Consider the following 22755-nt stretch of genomic DNA (forward strand, 5'->3'; position numbering starts at 1 on the left):
GTACTGTTCTACGTTCTACGTTCTATATCAGTTTCAATTTTATGATTTAAAACAAAAGTCGCTAAAACTTTCAACTACTTTATCACTTGCACTGAAATGAAATTAGAACATACTGAAACCTTATGTCAACAATACTAGGATTGATTTTAATCAGTTGACAATCTTCACATTTACTTAACTGATCAAAATCCAAAATGTAGGATGCAGTTTAATGCACCTTAGGACAATCTAAACATACTACATTCAAGTGTAAATCATACATACGTATCAAAGACGTTCAGCAGCCAGTTCAGACACATGTTGACACAGAGTGACACATTGACCTAGTCTTTGTGATTTTGTTCCAAACCATCATAAATGGACGTTAAACAGTTGATTACTTCAGTTACATTTAGAAGTTGCTCGTTTTGTGTCAATTTGTGTCGATCAAAGACGTGTTGTGCTGTGTGCAACTCCAACAGATCCACTACAAAGGAGGAAGAAAACTAACTTCGATTACAGTTTTAACTTATTGAGCTATCAAATAAAATTAATTCCTTTATTGGGCCGACAAATAAATACAATGATTAAGAAAAGTACTCTGGAATGATGGAAACAGGCCATTTCCTTCTCAAATGCAATATGTCAAATCTGACTAGGGAACCATCAGTGATAATGTATGGTTTAGAAGGGGTGGACGCTAGGAAGTTGTTTCCGTTAGGCGGGGAGAGTAGGACCCGTGGGCACAGCCTTAAAATTAGAGGGGGTAAATTTAAAACTGAAACGAGACGACACGTCTTCAGCCAGAGAGTGGTGGGCTTGTGAATTCATTGCCGCAGAGTGCAGTGGAGGCCGGGACGTTGGATGCCTTCCAGGCAGAGATCAACAAATTCTTGATCTCAAAAGGAGTCAAGGGCTACAGGGAGAGTTGAGGGAAGTGTCGTTGAAATGCCCATCAGCCATGATTTAAATGGCGGAGTGGACTTGATTGGCCGAATGGCCTTACTTCTACTCCTATCTTATGATGCTGGTCATATTCTGTCGTTTGATTCAGTAATTTCTGCAGAACAATGGTGGAGGAACAGCAGCTTTATAAATTATGAAGCCCTCCTTTATATTTATGAAGCAGGACTCAGAACAGTTTAAACTAAAACATCAATCTCTTTCAACCGACGTGCATTCTCATTACACCCAAATCCAAAGTACAATCGAATTGGCTCTTTACTCGTTTCAAATAGTGGATCTTACAACCCCTATTTAACTTCTAGTAATCAGCATTCTTTTAAATCACACTCGGTCGCAGCTATTAAGTGTGTTAATCACATGTTCTTGTTAATTTTAAAAAGGTCTCTGTCTGCCTGTCTGTCTCTGCCTGCCTGCCTCTGACTGTCTGTCTGTCTGCGTCTGTCTGTCTCCGACTGCCTGCCTCTGTCTGTCTGTCTGCCTGCCTGTCTATCTGTCTCTGTCTGCCTCCCTCTGTCTGTCTGTCTCTGTCTGTCTGTCTGCCTGCCTGCCTCTGTCTGTCTGCCTGCCTGTCTGTGTCTGCCTGCCTGCCTGCCTGGCGCCGCCTGCCTGTCTGTCTCTGTCTGACTGTCGGCCTGTCTCTGTCTGACTGTTTGCCTGCCTGTCTCTGTCTGACTGTCGGCCTGTCTCTGTCTGACTGTTTGCCTGCCTGTCTCTGTCTGACTGTCTCTGCCTGCCTGCCTGTCTCTGTCTGACTGTCTGTCTGTCTGTGTCTGCCTCCCTCTGTCTGTCTGTCTCTGTCTGTCTGTCTGCCTGCCTGCCTGTCTCTGTCTGCCTGCCTGCCTGTCTGTGTCTGACTGTCTCTGCCTGCCTGCCTGGTGCCGCCTGCCTGTCTGTCTCTCTGTCTCTGTCTGACTGGGTGTCTGTGTCTGACTGCCTCTGCTTGCCTGCCTGTTTCTGTCTGACTGTCGGCCTGTCTCTGTCTGACTGTTTGCCTGCCTGTCTCTGTCTGTTTGTCTCTGTCTGACTGTCTCTGCCTGCCTGCCTGCCTGTCTCTGTCTGACTGTCTGTCTGTCTGTCTCTGCCTGCCTCTGTCTGACTGACTGTCTGCCTGCCTTCTGACTGTCTCTGTCTGCCTGTCTCTCTCTGCCTTGGCCTGTCTGTCTGCCTGCCTGCCTCTTTCTGTCTGACTGTCTTTCTATCTGACTGTCTTTCTGTCTGACTGTCTTTCTGTCTGACTGTCTCGGTCTGACTGTCTCTGCCTGCCTCTGTCTGCCTGCCTGTCTCTCTGTGACTGTCTCTGCCTGCCTGACTGTCTCTGTCTGTCTGCCTGCCTGACTGTCTCTGTCTGTCTGCCTGACTGACTGTCTCTGTCTGTCTGCCTGACTGACTGTCTCTGTCTGTCTGTCTATCTGACTGTCCGTGTCTGCCTGCCTCTGTCTGTCTTCTGACTGTCTCTGCCTGCCTGCCTGACTGTCTTTGTCTGTCTGTCTGTTTGTCTATCTGACTGTCCGTGTCTGCCTGCCTCTGTCTGTCTTCTGACTGTCTCTGCCTGCCTGCCTGACTGTCTCTGTCTGTCTGTCTATCTGACTGTCCGTGTCTGCCAGCCTCTGTCTGTCTTCTGACTGTCTCTGCCTGCCTGTCTCGGTCTGACTGTCTGTCTGTCTGCCTGTCTCTGCCTGTCTGACTGTCTGGCGGCCTGTCTCTGTCTGGCTGCCTGTCTGCCTTCTGCCTGTCTCTGTCTGACTGTCTCTCTCTGCCTGCCTGACTGACTGCGTGTCTGCCTGCCTGCACGTCTGTCTGACTCTCTGCGTGTGTGCCTGACTCTCTATCTCTGTCTGCCTCTGCCTGTCTAACTGTCTGTCTCTGTCTGACTGTCTCTGCCTGCCTGACTGGCGGTCTCTGTCTGACTGTCTGTCTGTCTCTGTCTGTCTGACTGTCTCTGCCTGCCTCTGTCTGACTGACTGCCTTCTGACTGTCTCTGTCTGCCCGCCTGCCTCTGTCTGCCTCGGCCTGACTGCCTCTGTCTGCCTGCCTGCCTCTCTGCCTCTGTTTATCTGACTGACTGTCTCTGTCTGTCTGTCTGTCTGTCTGCCTGACTGACTGTCTCTGTCTGTCTCTCTGTCTGTCTATCTGACTGTCCGTGTCTGCCTGCCTCTGTCTGTCTTCTGACTGTCTCTGCCTGCCTGCCTGCCTGTCTCTGTCTGTCTGTCTGTCTATCTGACTGTCCGTGTCTGCCTGCCTCTGTCTGTCTTCTGACTGTCTCTGCCTGCCTGTCTCTGTCTGACTGTCTGTCTATCTGCCTGTCTCTGCCTGTCTGACTGTCTGGCGGCCTGTCTGCCTTCTGCCTGTCTCTGTCTGTCTGTCTCTCTCTGTCTCTCTGCCTGTCTCTGCCTGACTGTCTCTGCCTGTGCCTGCCTGCCTGCCTCTGTCTGTCTGACTGTCTGCCTGTGCCTGCCTGTCTCTGTCTGCCTGCCTGCCTGACTGTCTCTGACTGCCTGCCTCTGCCTGTGCGACTGTCTGCCTGTGCCTGCCTGTCTCTGTCTGCTTGCCTGACTGTCTCTGTCTGCCTGTCTCGGCCTGCCTGTCTGTCGCTGCCTGACTGCCTCTGCCTGTCCACCTGACTGTCTCTGCCTGTCTGTCTGTCTCTACCTGCCTGCCTGTCCGCCTGACTGTCTCTGCCTGTCTGTCCCTGTCTGCCTGCCTGCCTGTGCCTGACTGTCTCAGCCTGTCTCTGTCTGCCTGCCTGCCTGTCCGCCTGACTGTCTCTGCCGGTCTGCCTGTGCCTGTCTGCCTGTCTGTCCCTGTCTGCCTGTCTCTACCTGCCTGTATGCCTGTGTCTGTCTGCCTGCCTGCCTGACTGTCTCTGCCTGCCTGCCTGACTGTCTCTGTCTGCCTGCCTGTCTGCCTGACTGTCTCTGCCTGCCTGCCTGTCTGTCTGTCTGCCTGACTGTCTCCGCCTGCCTATATCTGTCTGACAGTCTGTGTCTGCCTGCCAGTCTCTGTCTGACTCTGACTCTGTCTCTCTGTGTCTGACTGTCTCTGACTGTCTGTATGCCTGTCTCTGCCTGCCTGCCTGACTGTCTCTGTCTGACTCCGTCTGACTGTCTCTGCCTGGCTGTCTCCGCCTGCCTGTCTGACTGCCTGTGCCTGACTGTCTGTCTGCCTGCCTGCCTGCCTGACTGTCTCTGCTTGACTGTGTATGCCTGACTGCCTGACTGTCTCTGCCTGTGTGCCTGCCTGTCTCCGTCTGCCTGCATCTGTGTCTGACAGTCTGTGTCTGACTGCCTGTCGGCTTGCCTGCCTGGCTCTGCCTCTCTGCCTGACTGTCTCGGCCTGTCTGCCTGACTGTCTGTGTTAAACTGTCAGCCTGTGCCTGCCTGTCTCTGTCTGCCTGCCTGCCTGTGCCTGAAAGAAGCATTTCAGTGAAATCAGCATCACAAGTTGAGATGTTCAGTGAAGTTTAGATTTTGGCCTTCTGAAGTGCTTATCTCACTGAAATAAGCAATTCAGTGAAACCAGCATCAAAAGTTGAGTCGTTTGGTGAGGTTGGGATTTTGGCGTAGTGAAGTGCTTATCTCTCTGAAATAAGCACTTCAGTGAACCCAGCGTCGAAAGTTGAGTGGTTTGGTGAAGTTTAGATTTTGGTCTTCTGAAGTGCTTAACTCACTGAAATAAGCATTTGGGTAAATCCAGGATCGTAAGTTGCGTGGTTTGTTGATGTTGAGATTTTGGACATCTGATGTGCATATCTGACTGAAAGAAGCATTTCAGTCAAATCAGCACCAAAAATTGAGTCGTTTAGTGAACTTTAGATTTTGGTCTTCTGAAGTGCTTATCTAACTGAAATAAGCCCTTCAGTGAAACCAGCATCATAAGTTTTGTGGTTTAGTGAAGTTGGGATTTTGGACTTCTGAAGTGCTTATCTCACTGAAATAAGCACTTCAGTGAACCCAGCATAGAAAGTTGAGTGGTTCGGTCAAGTTTAGATTTTGGTTTTCTGAAGTCCTTATCTCACTGAAATAAGCATTTGGGTAAATCCAGGATCGAAAGTTGGGTGGTTTGGTGAAGTTGAGATTTTGGCCTTCTGAAGTGCTTATCTGACTGAAAGAAGCATTTCAGTGAAACCAGCATCAAAAGTTGAGTCGTTTAGTGAAGTTTAGATATTGGCCTTCTGAAGTGCTTATCTCACGGAAATAAGTAATTCAGTGAAACCAGCATCAAAAGTTGAGTCGTTTGGTGAGGTTGGGATTTTGGCGTCGTGAAGTGCTTATCTCTCTGAAATAAGCACTTCCGTGAACCCAGCATCGAAAGTTGAGTGGTCAAGTGAACTATAGATTTTGGTCTTCTGAAGTGCTTATCTCACTGAAATAAGCATTTGGGAAAATCCAGGATCGAAAGTTGGGTGGTTTGGTGAAGTTGAGATTTTGGCCTTCTGATGTGCATATCTGACTCAAGGAAGCATTTCAGTGAAACCAGCATCAAAAGTTGAGTCGTTTGGTGAGGTTGGGATTTTGGCATTCTGAAGTGCTTATCTCGCTGAAATAATCAATTCAGTGAACTCAGCATCGAAAGATGTGTGGTTTTGTGAAGTTGTGATTTTTGCCTTCTGAAGAGCTTATCTGACTGAAATACGCTCTTCAGTGAACCCAGCATCAGAAGTTTTGTGGTTTGGTGAAGTTGGGATTTTGGACTTCTGAAGTGCTTATCTCACTGAAATAAGCACTTCAGTGAACCCAGCATCGAAAGCTGGGTGGTTTTATGAAGTTGAGATTTTGGCCTTCTGAAGTGCTCATCTGACTGAAAGAAGCATTTCAGTGAAATCAGCATCAAAAGTTGAGTCATTTGGTGAGGTTGGGATTTTGGCATTCTGAAGTGCTTATCTCGCTGAAATAAGCACTGCAGTGAGCCCATCATCGAAGTTGAATGGTTTCGTGAAGCTGAGATTTTGGCCATCTGAAGTGCTTATCTCACTGAAACAAGCAATTCAGTGAAAGCAGCATCAAAAGATGAGTCGTTTGGTGAGGTTGGGATTTTGGCATAGTCAAGTGCTTATCTCTCTGAAATAAGCACTTCAGTGAACCCAGCATCGAAAGTTCAGTGGTTTGGTGAAGTTTAGATTTTGGCCATCTGAAGTGCTTATCTCACTGAAACAAGCAATTCAGTGAAAGCAGCATCAAAAGATGAGTCGTTTGGTGAGGTTGGGATTTTGGCATAGTGAAGTGCTTATCTCTCTGAAATAAGCACTTCAGTGAACCCAGCATCGAAAGTTGAGTGGTTTGGTGAAGTTTAGATTTTGGTCTTCTGAAGTGCTTAACTCACTGAAATAAGCATTTGGGTAAATCCAGGATCGTAAGTTGCGTGCTTTGTTGATGTTGAGATTTTGGCCTTCTGATGTGCATATCTGACTCAAAGAAGCATTTCAGTGAAACCAGCATCAAAAGTTGAGTCGTTTAGTGAAGTTTAGATTTTGGCCTTCTGAAGTGCTTATCTCGCTGAAATAATCAATTCAGTGAACTCAGCATCGAAAGATGTGTGGTTTTGTGAAGTTGTGATTTTTGCCTTCTGAAGAGCTTATGTGACTGAAATACGCTCTTCAGTGAACCCAGCATCAGAAGTTTTGTGGTTTGGTGAAGTTGGGATTTTGGACTTCTGAAGTGCTTATCTCACTGAAATAAGCACTTCAGTGAACCCAGCATCGAAAGTTGAGTGGTTTGGTGAAGTTTAGATTTTGGTCTTCTGAAGTGCATAACTCACTGAAATAAGCAGTTGGGTACATCTAGGATCGTAAGTTGCGTGGTTTGTTGATGTAGAAATTTTGGACTTCTGATGTGCATATCTGACTGAAAGAAGCAATTCAGTGAAACCAGCATCAAAAGTTGAGTCGTTTGGTGAAGTTGGGATTTTGGCATTCTGAAGTGCTTATCTCACTGAAATAAGCACTTCAGTGAACTCAGCATCGAAAGATGTGTGGTTTTGTGAAGTTGTGATTTTGGCCTTCTGAAGTGTTTATCTCACTGAAATAAGCAATTCAGTGAAACCAGCATCATAAGTTTTGTGGTTTGGTGAAGTTGGGATTTTGGACTTCTGAAGTGCTTATCTCAATGAAATAAGCACTTCAGTGAAACCAGCATCAAAAGTTGAGTCGTTTAGTGAAGTTTAGATTTTGGCCTTCTGAAGTGCTTATCTCACTGAAATAACATCTTCAGTGAAATCAGCATCAAAAGTTGAGTCGTTGAGCGAAGTTTAGATTTTGGCCTTCTGAAGTGCTTATCTCACTGAAATAAGCAATTCAGTGAACCCAGCATCGAAAGTTGAGTGGTTTGGTGAAGTTTAGATTTTGGTCTTCTGAAGTGCTTCTCTGACTGAAATAAGCTCTTCAGTGAACCCAGCATCGAAAGTTGAGTGGTTTGGTGAAGTTTGGAATTTGGACTTCTGAAGTGCTTATCTCACTGAAATAAGCACTTCAGTGAACCCAGCATCAAAAGTTGAGTGGTTTGGTGAAGTTTAGATTTTGGTCTACTGAAGTGCTTATCTCACTGAAATAAGCATTTGGGTAAAACCAGGATCGAAAGTTGGGTGGTTTGGTGAAGTTGAGATTTTGGCCTTCTGATGTGCATATCTGACTGAAAGAAGCATTTCAGTGAAACCAGCATCAAAAGTTGAGTCGTTTGGTGAGGTTCTGATTTTGGCATTCTGACGTGCTTATCTGACTGAAATAATCTCTTCAGTGAAACCAGCATCATAAGTTTTGTGGTTTGGTGAAGTTGGGATATTGGACTTCTGAAGTGCTTATCTCACTGAAATAAGCATTTGTGTAAATCCAGGATCGAAAGTTGGGTGGTTTGGTGAAGTTTAGATTTTGGCCATCTGATGTGCATATCTGACTGAAAGAAGCATTTCAGTGAAATCAGCATCCAAAGTTGAGTCGTTTAACGAAGTTTAGATTTTGGCATTCTGAAGTGCTTATCTCACTGAAATAAGCAATTCAGTGAACCCAGCATCGAAAGTTGAGTGGTTGGGTGAAGTTTAGATTTTGGTCTTCTGAAGTGCTTATCTCACTGAAATAAGCATTTGGGTAAATCCAGGATCGAAAGTTGGGTGGTTTGGTGAAGTTGAGATTTTGGCCTTCTGATGTGCATTTCTGACTGAAAGAAGCATTTCAGTGAATTCAGCATCACAAATTGAGTCGTTTACTGAAGTTTAGATTTTGGCCTTCTGAAGTGCTTATCTCACTGAAATAAGCAATTCAGTGAAACCAGCATCAAAAGTTGAGTCGTTTGGAGAGTTTGGGATTTTGGCGTACTGAAGTGCTTATATCACTGAAATAAGCACTTCAGTGAACCCAGCATCGAAAGTTGAGTGGTTTCGTGAAGTTCAGATTTTGGTCTTCTGATGTGCTTATCTCACTGAAATAAGCATTTGGGTAAATCCAGGATCGAAAGTTGGGTGGTTTGGTGAAGTTGAGATTATGGCCTTCTGAAGTGCTTCTCTGACTGAAAGAAGCATTTCAGTGAAACCAGCATCAAAAGTTGAGTCGTTTAGTGAAGTTGGGATTTTGGACTTCTGAAGTGCTTATCTCACTGAAATAAGCACTTCAGTGAACCCAGCATCGCAAGTTGAGTGGTTTGGTGAAGTTTAGATTTTGGTCTTCTGAAGTGCTTATCTCACTGAAATAAGCAATTCAGTGAAACCAGCATCGAAAGTTGAGTGGTTTCGTGAAGTTTAGATTTTGGTCTTCTCAAGTACTTTTCTCACTGAAATAAGCATTTGGGTAAATCCAGGATCGAAAGTTGGGTGGTTTTGTGAAGTTGAGATTTTGGCCTTCTGAAGTGCTTATCTGACTGAAAGAAGCATTTCAGTGAAATCAGCATCAAAAATTGAGTCGTTTAGTGAAGTTTAGATTTTGGCCTTCTGACGTGCTTATCTGACTGAAATAAGCTCTTCAGTGAAACCAGCATCATTTGTTTTGTGGTTTGGTGAAGTTGGGATTTTGCACTTCTGAAGTGCTTATTCACTGAAATAAGCACTTCAGTGAACCCAGCATCATAAGTTTTGTGGTTTGGTGAACTTGGGATTTTGGACTTCTGAAGTGCTTATCTCACTGAAATAAGCATTTGTGTAAATCCAGGATCGAAAGTTGGGTAGTTTGGTGAAGTTTAGGATTTTGGCCTTCTGATGTGCACATCTGACTGAAATAAGCAATTCAGTGAAACCAGCATCAATACATGAGACGATTGCTGGGGTTGGGATTTTGGCCTTCTGAAGTGCTTATCTGACTGACATAAGCATTTGGGTAATTCCAGCATCAAAAGTTGAGCCGTATAGTGAAGTTCAGTTTTTGGTCTACTGAAGTGCTTATCTCTCAGAAATAAGCACTTCAGTGAAACCAGCATGGAAAGTTGAGTGGTTTGGTGAAGTTTAGATTTTGGTCTTCTGAAGTGCTTATCTCAATGAAATAAGCACTTCAGTGAACCCAGCATCGAAAGTTGGGTGGTTTGGTGAAGTTGAGATTTTGGCCTTCTGAAGTGCTTATCTGGCTCTAAGAAGCATTTCAGTGAAACCAGCATCAAAAGTTGAGTCGTTTGGTGAGGTTCGGATTTTGGCCCTCTGAAGAGCCTATCTCACAAAGATAAGCACTTCATTCAAAACAGCATTGAAATTTGAGTGGTTTGGTGAAGTTTAGATTTTGGTCTTCTGAAAAGCTTATCTCACTGAAATAAGCATTTGGGTAAATCAAGCATCAAAAGTTGAGTCGTTTAGTGAAGATTTGATATCGGTCTTCTGAAGTGCTTATCTCACTGAAATAAGCAATTCAGTGAAACCAGCATCAAAAGTTGAGTCGTTTGGTGAGGTTGGGATTTTGGCGTCGTGAAGTGTTTATCTCTCTGAAATAAGCACCTCAGTGAACCCAGCATCGAAAGATGTGTGGTTTTGTGAAGTTGTAATTTTTGCCTTCTGAAGTGCTTATCTGACAGAAATACGCTCTTCAGTGAACCCAGCATCATAAGTTCTGTGGTTTGGTGAAGTTGAGATTTTGGCCTTCTGAAGTGCTTATCTGACTGAAAGAAGCATTTCAGTGAAACCAGCATCAAAAGTTGAGTCGTTTAGTGAAGTTTAGATTTTGGCCTTCTGAAGTGCTTATCTCACTGAAATAAGCACTTCAGTGAACCCAGCATCAAAAGTTGAGTGGATGGTGAAGTTTAGATTTTGGTCTTCTGAAGTGCTTATCTCACTGAAATAAGCATTTGGGAAAATCCAGGATCGAAAGTTGGGTGGTTTGGTGAAGTTGAGATTTTAGCCTTCTGATGTGCATTTCTGACTGAAAGAAGCATTTCAGTGAATTCAGCATCACAAGTTGAGTCGTTTCGTGAAGTTTAGGTTTTGGCCTTCTGAAGTGCTTATCTCACTGAAATAAGCAATTCAGTGAAACCAGCATCAAAATTTGAGTCGTTTGGTGAGTTTGGGATTTTGGCGTAGTGAAGTGCTTATCTCTATGAAATAAGCACTTCAGTGAACCCAGCATCGAAAGTTGAGTGGTCAAGTGAACTTTAGATTTTGGTCTTCTGAAGTGCTTATCTCACTGAAATAAGCATTTGGGAAAATCCAGGATCGAAAGTTGGTTGGTTTGGTGAAGTTGAGATTTTGGCCTTCTGATGTGCATATCTGACTCACAGAAGCATTTCAGTGTAACCAGCATCCAAAGTTGAGTCGTTTGGTAAGGTTGGGATTTTGGCATTCTGAAGTGCTTATCTCGCTGAAATAAGCAGTTCAGTGAACTCAGCATCGAAAGATGTGTGGTTTTGTGAAGTTGTGATTTTGGCCTTCTGAAGTGCTTATCTGACTGAAATAAGCTCTTCAGTGTTTCCAGCATCATAAGTTTTGTGGTTTGGTGAGGTTAGGATTTTGGCGTCGTGAAGTGCTTATCTCACTGAAATAAGCACTTCAGTGAACCCAGCATCAAAAGTTGAGTGGTTTCGTGAAGTTTAGATTTTGGTCTTCTCAAGTGCTTTTCTCACTGAAATAAGCATTTGGGTAAATCCAGGATCGAAAGTTGGGTGGTTTTGTGAAGTTGAGATTTTGGCCTTCTGAAGTGCTTATCTGACTGAAAGAAGCATTTCAGTGAAACCAACATCAAAAGTTGAGTCGTTTGGTGATGTTGAGATCTTGGACTTCTGATGTGCATATCTGACTGACAGAAGCATTTCAGTGAAATCAGCATCAAAAATTGAGTCGTTTAGTGAAGTTTAGATTTTGGCCTTCTGACGTGCTTATCTGACTGAAATAAGCTCTTCAGTGAAACCAGCATCATTTGTTTTGTGGTTTGGTGAAGTTGGGATTTTGCACTTCTGAAGTGCTTATTCACTGAAATAAGCACTTCAGTGAACCCAGCATCATAAGTTTTGTGGTTTGGTGAACTTGGGATTTTGGACTTCTGAAGTGCTTATCTCACTGAAATAAGCATTTGTGTAAATCCAGGATCGAAAGTTGGGTGGTTTGGTGAAGTTTAGGATTTTGGCCTTCTGATGTGCATATCTGACTGAAATAAGCAATTCAGTGAAACCAGCATCAATACATGAGACGATTGCTGGGGTTGGGATTTTGGCCTTCTGAAGTGCTTATCTGACTGACATAAGCATTTGGGTAATTCCAGCATCAAAAGTTGAGCCGTATAGTGAAGTTCAGTTTTTGGTCTACTGAAGTGCTTATCTCACTGAAATAAGCAATTCAGTGAAGCCAGCATCAAAAGTTGAGTCATTTGGTCAGGTTGGGATTTTGGCTTTCTGAAGTGCTTATCTCTCAGAAATAAGCACTTCAGTGAAACCAGCATGGAAAGTTGAGTGGTTTGGTGAAGTTTAGATTTGGGTCTTCTGAAGTGCTTATCTCAATGAAATAAGCACTTCAGTGAACCCAGCATCGAAAGTTGGGTGGTTTGGTGAAGTTGAGATTTTGGCCTTCTGAAGTGCTTATCTGGCTCTAAGAAGCATTTCAGTGAAACCAGCATCAAAAGTTGAGTCGTTTGGTGAGGTTCGGATTTTGGCCCTCTGAAGAGCCTATCTCACAAAGATAAGCACTTCATTCAAAACAGCATTGAAATTTGAGTGGTTTGGTGAAGTTTAGATTTTGGTCTTCTGAAAAGCTTATCTCACTGAAATAAGCATTTGGGTAAATCAAGCATCAAAAGTTGAGTCGTTTAGTGAAGATTTGATATCGGTCTTCTGAAGTGCTTATCTCACTGAAATAAGCAATTCAGTGAAACCACAATCAATAGGTGAGACGATTGCTGAGGTTGGGATTTTGGCATTCTGAAGTGCTTATCTCACTGAAATAAGCTCTTCAGTGAACTCAGCATCGAAAGATGTGTGGTTTTGTGAAGTTGTGATTTTGGCCTTCTGAAGTGCTTAACTGACTGAAATAAGCTCTTCAGTGAACCCAGCATCATAAGTTTTGTGTTTTGGTGAAGTTGGGATTTTGGACTTCTGAAGTGCTTATCTCACTGAAATAAGCATTCCAATAAAACCTGCATCAAAAGTTGAGTCGTTCGATGAGGTTGGGATTTTAGCATCCTGAAGAGATTATCTCACAGAGATAAGCAATTCATTCAAAATAACATCAAAATTTGAGTGGTTTGGTGAAGTTTAGATTTTGGTCTTCTGAAGTGCTTATCTCACTGAAATAAGCATTTGGGTAAATCCCGGATCGAAAGTTGGGTGGTTTGGTGAAGTTGAGATTTTGGCCTTCTGAAGTGCTTATCTGACTGAAAGAAACATTTCAGTGAAACCAGCATCAAAAGTTGAGTCGTTTGGTGAGGTTGTGATTTTGGCTTTCTGAAGTGCTTATCTCTCTGAAATAAGCACTTCAGTGAACCCAGCATCGAAAGTTGGGTGGTTTGGTGAAGTTGAGATTTTGGCCTTCTGATGTGCATATCTGACTGAAAGAAGCATTTCAGTGAAACCAGCATCAGAAGTTGAGTCGATTGGTGAAGTTTAGATTTTGGTCTTCTGAAAAGCTTATCTCACTGAAATAAGCAGTTGGATAAATCAAGCATCAAAAGTTGAGTCTTTTAGTAATGTTTTGATATTGGTCTTCTGAAGTGCTTATCTCACTGAAATAAGCACTTTAGTGAAACCAGCATCGAAAGTTGAGACGATTGCTGAGGTTGGGATTTTGTCCTTCTGAAGTGCTTATCTCACTGAAATAAGCATTTCAGTGAACTCAGCATCGAAAGATGCGTGGTTTTGTGAAGTTGTGATTTTGGCCTTCTGAAGTGCTTATCTGACTGAAAGAAGCATTTCAATGAAACCTGCATCAAAAGTTGAGTCGTTCGATGAGGTTGGGATTTTGCATCCTGAAGAGCTTATCTCACAGAGATAAGCAATTGATTCAAAACAACATCGAAATTTGAGTGGTTTGGTGAAGTTTAGCTTTTGGTCTTCTGAAGTGCTGATCTGACTGAAATAAGCTCTTCAGTGAACCCAGCATCATAAGTTTGGTGGTTTGGTGAAGGTGGGATTTTGAACTTCTGAAGTGCTTATCTGACTGAAATAAGCTCTTCAGTGAACCCAGCATCATAAGTTTAGTGGTTTGGAGAAGTTGGGATTTCGGACTTCTGAAGTGCTGACATCACTGAAAGAAGCATTTCAATGAAACCTGCATCAAAAGTTGAGTCGTTCGATGAGGTTGGGATTTTGGCATCCTGAAGAGCTTATCTCACAGAGCTAAGCAATTCATTCAAACAACATCGAAATTTGAGTGGTTTGGTGAAGTTTAGATTTTGGTCTTCTGAAGTGCTTATCACACTGAAATAAGCATTTGGGTAAATCCAGGATCGAAAGTTGGGTGGTTTGGTGAAGTTGAGATTTTGGCCTTCTGAAAGTGCTTATCTGACTGAAAGAAGCATTTCAGTGAAACCAGCATCAAAAGTTGAGTCGTTTGGTGAGGTTGGGATTTTGGCCTTCTGAAGAGCTTATCTCACAAAGATAAGCACTTCCTTGAAAACAACATTGAAATTTGAGTGGTTTGGTGATATTTAGATTTTTTTCTTCTGAAGTGCTTATCTCACTGAAATAAGCATTTGGGTAATTCCAGCATCAAAAGTTGAGTCGTATAGTGAAGTTTAGATTTTGGCCTTCTGAAGTCCTTATCTCACTGAAATAAGCAATTCAGTGAAACCAGCATCAAAAGTTGGGTGGTTTTGTGAAGTTGAGATTTTGGCCTTCCGAAGTGCTTATCTGACTGGAAAAAGCATTTCAGTGAAACCAGCATCAATAGTTGAGTCGTTTGGTGAGGTTCGGATTTTGGCATTCTGAAGTGGTTATCACTCTGAAACAAGCACTTCAGACAACCCAGCATGGAAAGTTGAGTGGTTTGGTGAAGTTTAGATTTTGGTCTTCTGCAAAGCTTATCTCACTGAATTATGCATTTGGGAAAATCCAGCATCAAAAGTTGAGTCGTTTAGTGAAGATTTGATATTGGTCTTCTGAAGTGCTTATCTCACTGAAATAAGCAATTCAGTGAAACCAGCATCAAAAGTTGAGTCGATTGCTGAGGTTGGGATTTTGTCCTTCTGAAGAGCTTATCTCACTGAAATAAGCTCTTCAGTGAACCCAGCATCATAAGTTTAGTGGTTTGGTGAAGGTGGGATTTTGGACTTCTGATGTGCTTATCTGACTGAAATAAGCATTTCAGTGCAACCAGCATCTAAAGTCGAGTCGTTTGGTGAGGTTGGGATTTTGGCCTTCTGAAGAGCTTATCTCACAAAGATAAGCACTTCATTGAAAACAACATCGAAATTTGAGTGGTTTGGATGAAGTTTTGATTTTTGTCTTCTGATGTGCATATCTCACTGAAATAAGCATTTGGGTAATTCCAACATCAAAAGTTGAGTCGTATAGTGAAGTTCAGATTTTGGTCTTCTGAAGGGCTTATCTCACTGAAATAAGCAATTCAGTGAAACCAGCGACAAAAGTTGAGTCGTTTGGTGAAGTTGGGACTTTGTCCTTTTGAAGTGCTTATCTCGCTGAAATAAGCACTTGAGTGAACCCAGCATCGAAAGTTGGGTGGTTTTGTGAAGTTGAGATTTTGTCCTTCCGAAGTGCTTATCTGACTGAAAAAAGCATTTCAGTGAAACCAGCATCAATAGTTGAGTCGTTTGGTGACGTTCGGATTTTGGCATTCTGAAGTGGTTATCACTCTGAAATAAGCTCTTCAGTGAACCCAGCATCATAAGTTTAGGGGTTTGATGAAGTTGCGATTTTGGCCTTCTGAAGTGCTTATCTGACGGAAACTCGTATTTCAGTGAAACCAGCATCAAAAGTTGAGTGGTTTGGTGAGGTTGGGATTTTGGCCTTCTGAAGAGCTTATCTCACAGAGATGAGCACGTCATTCAAAACAATATCGAAATTTGAGTGGTTTGGTGAAGTTTAGATTTTGGTATTCTGAAGTTCTTATCTGACTGAAAGAAGCACTTCAGTGAACCCAGCATTGAAAGTTGAGTCGTTTGGTGAGGTTGGGATTTTGGCCTTCTGAAGTGCTTATCTCGCTGAAATAAGCACTTCATTTAACCCAGCTTCGAAATTTGAGTGGTTTGGTGAAGTTGAGAATTTGGTCTTCTGAATTGCTTATCTGACTGAAAGAAACATTTCAGTGAAACCAGCATGAAAAGTTGAGTCGTTTGGTGAGGTTGGGATTTTGGCCTTCTGAAGAGCTTATCTCACAGAGATAAGCACTTCATTGAAAACAACATCGAAATTTGAGTGGTTTGGTGAGGTTTAGATTTTGGTCTTCTGAAGTGCTGATCTGACTGAAAGAAGCACTTCAGTGAACCCAGCATCGAAAGTTGAGTCGTTTGGTGAAGTTGAGATTTTGGACTTCTGAAGTGCTTATCTCGCTGAAATAAGCACTTCATTTAACCCAGCTTCGAAATTTGAGTGGTTTGGTGAAGTTGAGAATTTGGTCTTCTGAATTGCTTATCTGACTGAAAGAAACATTTCAGTGAAACCAGCATGAAAAGTTGAGTCGTTTGGTGAGGTTGGGATTTTGGCCTTCTGAAGAGCTTATCTCACAGAGATAAGCACTTCATTGAAAACAACATCGAAATTTGAGTGGTTTGGATGAAGTTTTGATTTTCGTCTTCTGATGTGCATATCTCACTGAAATAAGCATTTGGGTAATTCCAACATCAAAAGTTGAGTCGTATAGTGAAGTTCAGATTTTGGTCTTCTGAAGGGCTTATCTCACTGAAATAAGCAATTCAGTGAAACCAGCGACAAAAGTTGAGTCGTTTGGTGAAGTTGGGACTTTGTCCTTTTGAAGTGCTTATCTCGCTGATATAAGCACTTGAGTGAACCCAGCATCGGAAGTTGGGTGGTTTGGTGAAGTTGAGATTTTGGCATTCTGAAGTGCTTATCTCGCTGAAATAAGCACTTCATTTAACCCAGCTTCGAAAGTTGAGTCGTTTGGTGAACTTGAGATTTTGGTCTTCAAAAAGTGCTTATCTCACTGAAATCAGCATTTCAGTGAAACGAGCATCAGAGATGGAGTCGTTCGGTGTTGTTGTCATTTTGGTCTTCTGAAGTGCTTATCTCACTGAAATAAGCACTTCAGTAAACCCAGCATCGAAAGTTGAGTGGTTTGGTGAAGTTTAGATTTTGGTATTCTGATGGGCTTATCTCACTGAAATAAGCACTTCAGTGAACCCAGCATCGACAGTTGAATCGATTGGTGAAGTTGAGATTTTAATCTTCTGAACTGCTTATCTCACTGAAATACGCACTTCAGTGAACGCAGCATCAAAAGTTGAGTGGTTTGGTGAAGTTGATATTTTTGTCTTCTAAATTGCTTATCTCACTGAAATAAGCATTTCAGTGAAGCCAGCATCAAAAGTTTATTTGTTTGGTCAAGTTGAGATTTTTGTCTTCTGAAGCGCTTCTCTCACTGAAATAAGCATTGCAGTGAACTCACCGTCATAAGTTGAGAGGGAGGGCAGTGTGGAGCGAACAAGGGAGTCACGGAGAGAGTGGTCTCTCCGGAAAGCAGACAGGGGTGGGGATGGAAAAATGTCTTGGGTGGTGGGGTCGGATTGTAAATGGCGGAATTGTCGGAGGATGATGCGTTGTATCCGGAGGTTGGTAGGGGGGTGTGTGAGAATGAGGGGGATCCTCTTAGGGCGGTTGTGGTGGGGGCGGGGTGTGAGGGATGAGTAGCGGGAAATACGGGAGACGCGGTCAAGGGCGTTCTCGATCACTGTGGGGGGAAAGTTGCGGTCCTTGAAGAACTTGGACATCTGGGATGTGCGGGAGTGGAATGTCTTATCATGGGAGCAGATGCGGCGGAGGCGGAGGAATTGGGAATAGGGGATGGAATTTTTGCAGGAGGGTGGGTGGGAGGAGGTGTATTCTAGGTAGCTGTGGGAGTCGGTGGGCTTGAAATGGACATCAGTTACAAGCTGGTTGCCTGAGATGGAGACTGAGAGGTCCAGGAAGGTGAGGGATGTGCTGGAGATGGCACAGGTGAACTGAAGGTTGCGGTGGAAGGTGTTGGTGAAGTGGATGAACTGTTCGAGCTCCTCTGGGGAGCAAGAGGCGGCGCCGATACAGTCATCAATGTACCGGAGGAAGAGGTGGGGTTTGGGGCCTGTGTAGGTGCGCAAGAGGGACTGTTCCACGTAACCTACAAAGAGGCAGGCATAGCTGGGGCCCACGCAGGTGCCCATGGCCACCCCCTTAGTCTGTAGGAAGTGGGAGGAGTCAAAAGAGAAGTTGTTGAGGGTGAGGACGAGTTCAGCTAGGCGGATGAGAGTGTCGGTGGAGGGGGATTGGTCGGGCCTGCGGGACAGGAAGAAGCGGGGGCCTTGAGGCCATCTGCATGCGGAATGCAGGTGTATAGGGACTGGACGTCCATGGTGAATATGAGGTGTTGGGGGCCAGGGAATTGGAAGTCCTGGAGGAGGTGGAGGGCGTGGGTGGTGTCACGGACGTAGGTGGGGAGTTCCTGGACCAAAGGGGAGAAAATGGAGTCCAGATAGGTGGAGATGAGTTCGGTGGGGCAGGAGCAGGCTGAGACGATGGGTCGACCAGGGCAGGCAGGTTTGTGGATTTTGGGAAGGAGATAGAAACGGGCCGTGCGGGGTTGGGGAACAATAAGGTTGGAGGCTGTGGGTGGGAGGTCCCCTGAGGTGATGAGGTCGTGAATGGTGTTGGAGATGATGGTTTGGTGCTCGGGTGTGGGGTCATGATCGAGGGGGCGGTAGGAGGTGGTGTCGGAGAGTTGGCGTCTGGCCTCGGCGATGTAGAGGTCAGTGCGCCATCCTACCACTGCGCCACCCTTGTCTGCGGGTTTGATGGTGAGGTTGGGGTTGGAGCGGAGGGAGCGGAGGGCTGCCCATTCTGCGGGGGAGAGGTTGGAGTGGGTGAGAGGGGTGGAGAGGTTGAGGCGGTTAATGTCTCGACGGCAGTTGGAAATGAAGAGGTCGAGGGAGGGTAGGAGGCCTGGGGGTGGTGTCCAGGAGGAGGACTTGTGTTGGAAGCGGGTGAAGGGGTCAGTGGAGGGAGGGTTAGGTTCCCGGTTGAAGAAGTAGGCATGGAGGCGAAGACGGCGGTAAAACTGCTCTATGTCCAACTGTGACTAGTATTCGTTGATGTGTGGTTGTAGGGGGACAAAGGTGAGCCCCTTACTGAGGACTGACCGTTCGTCCTCAGTCAGTGGGAGGTCTGGGGGGAAGGTGAAGATGCGGCAGGGCTCGGTGTGGCTGTCTCCTCTGGGGTTGCTGGCTGTGGAGGTTGTGGGCGGAGCAATGAGGTCGTCGGCCATGGGCGGGGTTCCGTCGGCCGTGGGCGGGGTTCCGAAGTTTGGTCTGAGGAGCATTTGTTTTACTGCAAGAAGTGTGTAGTGAGCTATCAACGCAAGGTAGCTCAACTGTGGGGTCCTTACAAAAGTAATGTCAAAACTGAACAAGTTGAACTGCTGGGACAGGAGAGATTTAGCAAATATCATGTGTGGCACAGCACAATTTTTGACAAAAAAATCTGAATTCTCAGATAAAGATGCATGAAAACTGATGCTATAATAAATCATGAACTATATTCAGAATTTTCATAAAGCTCAATGATAAACTGTATTCATCAAGAACTACAGTAATATTTATATTTTATTATCGACAATTTGACAATTTCACAAACAATGAAAATGCATTTTTTTTTCACATTTTTCATTTCAATGGTTCAGCCAATTATTTTCTAACCACCATCTTTATCAGGCCGGAAAGCCATAACTAGTGGAGTGCCACACGGATCAGTCCTAGGACTACAATTATTTACTATCTACATTCATAACTTAGAGGAGGGGACAAGGCATAAATCCATCCAAATTTGCTGATGCTACAAAAATAGTGGGAGGGAATGTTCTCATGAGGACAAAGAATCTGCAAGGGGATAGACAGGTTGAGCAAGTCGGAAAAAGTTGGCAGATAGAGTTTAATGTAGGAAAGTACACTTTGGTAGGGAGTATCAAAAGATAGACTATTACTTAAATAGGGGGAAGACTCTAAAAAATTGCAGGGTAGGGGACTTGGATGCTGTAGTCCATGAAACACATACTAGCATGCAGGTGACTGATTGATTTATTGCTGTCACATGTACTCAGATACTGTGAAAAGTGTTGATTTGCATGCTGTAGAGGCAAATCATACCGTACAACGTGCAGAATACAGTGTTACAGCCACAGAGAAGATGCTGAGAGAGAGAGATCAGAATTAACATTTGAGAGGTCCGTTCAAAAGTCACAACAGAATAGAGGCTGTTCTTAAATCTATTTGTACGCGTTTTCAAACTGATGTCCTCTGCCTGACAGAAGAGGACGGAAGAGAGTATAACCAGAGTGAGGGGGTATTTTGATTATGTTGGTTGCTTTCCCAAGGCAGTGGGAAGTGTGGATGGAGTCAATGGATGGAACGCTAGTTTGCGTGATGGATTGGGCTGTGCTCATGATTCTCTTCAGCTTCTTGCAGTCTTGGGAACAGCAACTGCCATACCACACAGTGATGCATCCAGATAGGATGCATCTACAAAAATAGGTAGGTTCCTCATGGACATGCTGAATTTCCTTAGCCACCTTGACCATTGCGTCGACATGGGTAGACCAGGACAGATTGTTGGTGAGCAACATTCCCAGGAACTTGACACTGTCAACCATCTCCACTTCAGCACCATTGCTGCAGACACAAGCTTCCAGAAATCAATGACCAGCTCCTTCATTTTGCTTATGTTGATGGAGAGACTGTTATCTTTCCATCATGCCAGCAAGCACTCAATTGCTTTTCCTGTAATCTGACTTATTGTTGTTTGAGGTCCGACCTACAATGGAAGCGTCATCAGCAAAATTATAAATAGAGTTGGGACCACACAGTCATGATTGCATAAGGAGTATAGAGTAGGGGCCCGAGTATGCAGCTTTGCTGGGCACCGGCGTTGAGGCTTACGGTGGAGGAAGTGTTGTCACCTATCCTTACTGATTGCGGTCACTGGGTCAGGAAGTCGAGAATCCTGTTACAGAGAGGGATGCTGAGGCCGAGGTCTCAGAGTTCAGAGAGGAGTTTGTTTGGAATTACAGTGTGGAAGGTGGAGCTCTGATCAATAAGTAACAGCCTGATGTAGGTATCCTTGTTATCCAGACATTCCAAGGATGACTGTCAGGCCAGGGATCAGCTGTAGACCTGTTGCAGTGGTAGGTGAATTGCAGAGGATCAAAGCACTTTGGTAGGTTGGAGTTGATGTGAGCCATGATTATGGTGATGCAAGTAATTAAGAAGGCAAATGGAATTTTGGCCTTTATTGTAAGGAGGTTTTAGTTCAAAAAAGGGGAAGCTTTTTTGCAACTGATCAGGCTATTGAGGAGGTCACACTTGGAGAAATACAAGAAAGAATACACAGCCATGGGAAGCAGTTCAAAAGAGATTCACCGGGCTGATTCATCGGATCATGATTTATCAAGAATGGTTACACAGAACGTCTTTATTCATTCAAGTTTAGGAGAATGAGGGGTGATCTTACTGAAACACAAAATTTTGAGAGGGCTTGACAGGCTAGATGTGAAGACAATGTTTCCATTAGTGTGGAAATCTCAAACTCAGCGACATAGTTACAGAAGAAGGGAACATTTATTGAAACCTGAGATGCAAAGGAATTTCTTCTTTCAGCAGGTAGTGATTGTTTAGAATACAAGAGAATTGTGAAAGGTAGATCACTGAAAGTATTTAAAGAAGGTGGTAGATAAGATTTTTGAAATAGAGAAGTTGAGGGCTCTGAGAAGCTGGTATGGAAGAGGAGTTGAGTCCTGGGGCGGTCAGCCATGTTCTGGATGGTGAGTCAGGGTCGAGAGGTCGAACATCCAGATCCTGGTGCTATTTCTTATGTTTTTGTCTGCTTCCTAGAACCAGTAAGGAGTTTTATTGTGCTACATGGCCAAGCGAGCTACTGACACAGAACAAGACTGAAATAATTTGCTCAATAAAACATTTCATGAGGCTTTTTGGGATAAAGGAAATTTTCATGTACTACTTTGCTGACATCAATCAAAATCTGCTCAATTGAAAGAAATACATGCAGTTCATAAAATTTTATGTTGTTCTTCCCTTCAATGCATCAAGTATATCTTTGTTGTAATTCATTCAAGTTTGTCTTTCTCAGGGACTTAAAATATATGAAACAATACATAATACTGAAGTGCACAGCAGTTATCACAATGGTCCAATTCCAAATTCTTTTGGATGGATCGGGAAAAATATCTGCTACCTGCAGCTTCATTATGAATATATTCAAATTGTCCAGTCCTGAACCATTTCAGACTGTGGTTTGGATGCTCACATCTCTCACTATTTGGATTTTGTTTTGCGAATACATTCTAAAGTGCAGACTGCAGACCAGAACATTGTATTTTTGAAAAAGAAATATTATAAAATTGAATAACTTTATAAACCATGATAATAAAATATTAATTGCTTGCTTAAATTGAAAGGGTTCTTTATCTTGCTCATCTGTTTGAAGCCAAATTATTTGTACATGCTTTCTACAACAGATTGGCTGGCTTTGAAAATGTTTTCACCATTACCTGTATAAATTTCCACCTCATATTTCGGTCATCAAGCTGGTGAGAAATCCTTGGAGATAAAGAGACATCAAGTGGAGATAACTGATTGGGCAGGTCATTTAATATTTTGACTTCTTGTTTCACTGGGGCAATTTCTTCTTTAAAAGCCTAATGGAGAGGAAGCATATAAAATCTGAGAAACGTCCTGAAATTAATGATTAAATGTTAATAAGAAATTAAGTTAAAACTAACATCCTAATATTAAATACAAAATACAAAAGCATCTGCTGGAAATGACATTCAATTAATGAAGATTTCGAGCTCAAAGTAACAGTGTCGATGAAACTATCACAAATTGTTGTAACAGAAAACTGAATTCACTAATCTATTCTTGAGGGAAGGGAATCTGCTTTCCTGAGCAATTCTGGTATCTGACTTCAAATTCACAGGAATATGGCTGACTCTCTACTGACTTCCAAAATGGCCCACCAAGCCATTCCTGGATGGGAAACAAATGTTAGCCTTGCCAGCAGTGCCCTCATCCTGTGAAAGAATGCTTTAAAAAAAGTGGACAAATCAACTCAACAAGGCTTTGAAGGATAATTCTACTTAGTCCTGTTCTTCTTATGTTATGCTATCTATATGCAGAACTGTATTTGAAAATACAATTTGACACCTGCCTGAGGCACAGCATATATAAAGACATCCTGAGGCATCCCAAAACTCAAT

At 43.6% G+C, this 22755-nt stretch overlaps 1 long non-coding RNA gene and 1 pseudogene across 2 annotated transcripts in view; both read right to left on the bottom strand.

Annotated features, from left to right (window-relative positions):
- The window catches only part of LOC132209401 (utrophin-like), a 74141-nt pseudogene extending 53946 nt beyond the window's left edge, over window positions 1-20195 (bottom strand).
- The window catches only part of LOC132209409 (uncharacterized), a 275322-nt gene that overhangs the window by 168802 nt on the left and 83765 nt on the right, over window positions 1-22755 (bottom strand). The window lies entirely within an intron of this gene.

This window comes from Stegostoma tigrinum, unplaced genomic scaffold (assembly GCF_030684315.1).
Source record: "Stegostoma tigrinum isolate sSteTig4 unplaced genomic scaffold, sSteTig4.hap1 scaffold_91, whole genome shotgun sequence".
In the NCBI taxonomy this organism is placed as follows: domain Eukaryota; kingdom Metazoa; phylum Chordata; class Chondrichthyes; order Orectolobiformes; family Stegostomatidae; genus Stegostoma; species Stegostoma tigrinum.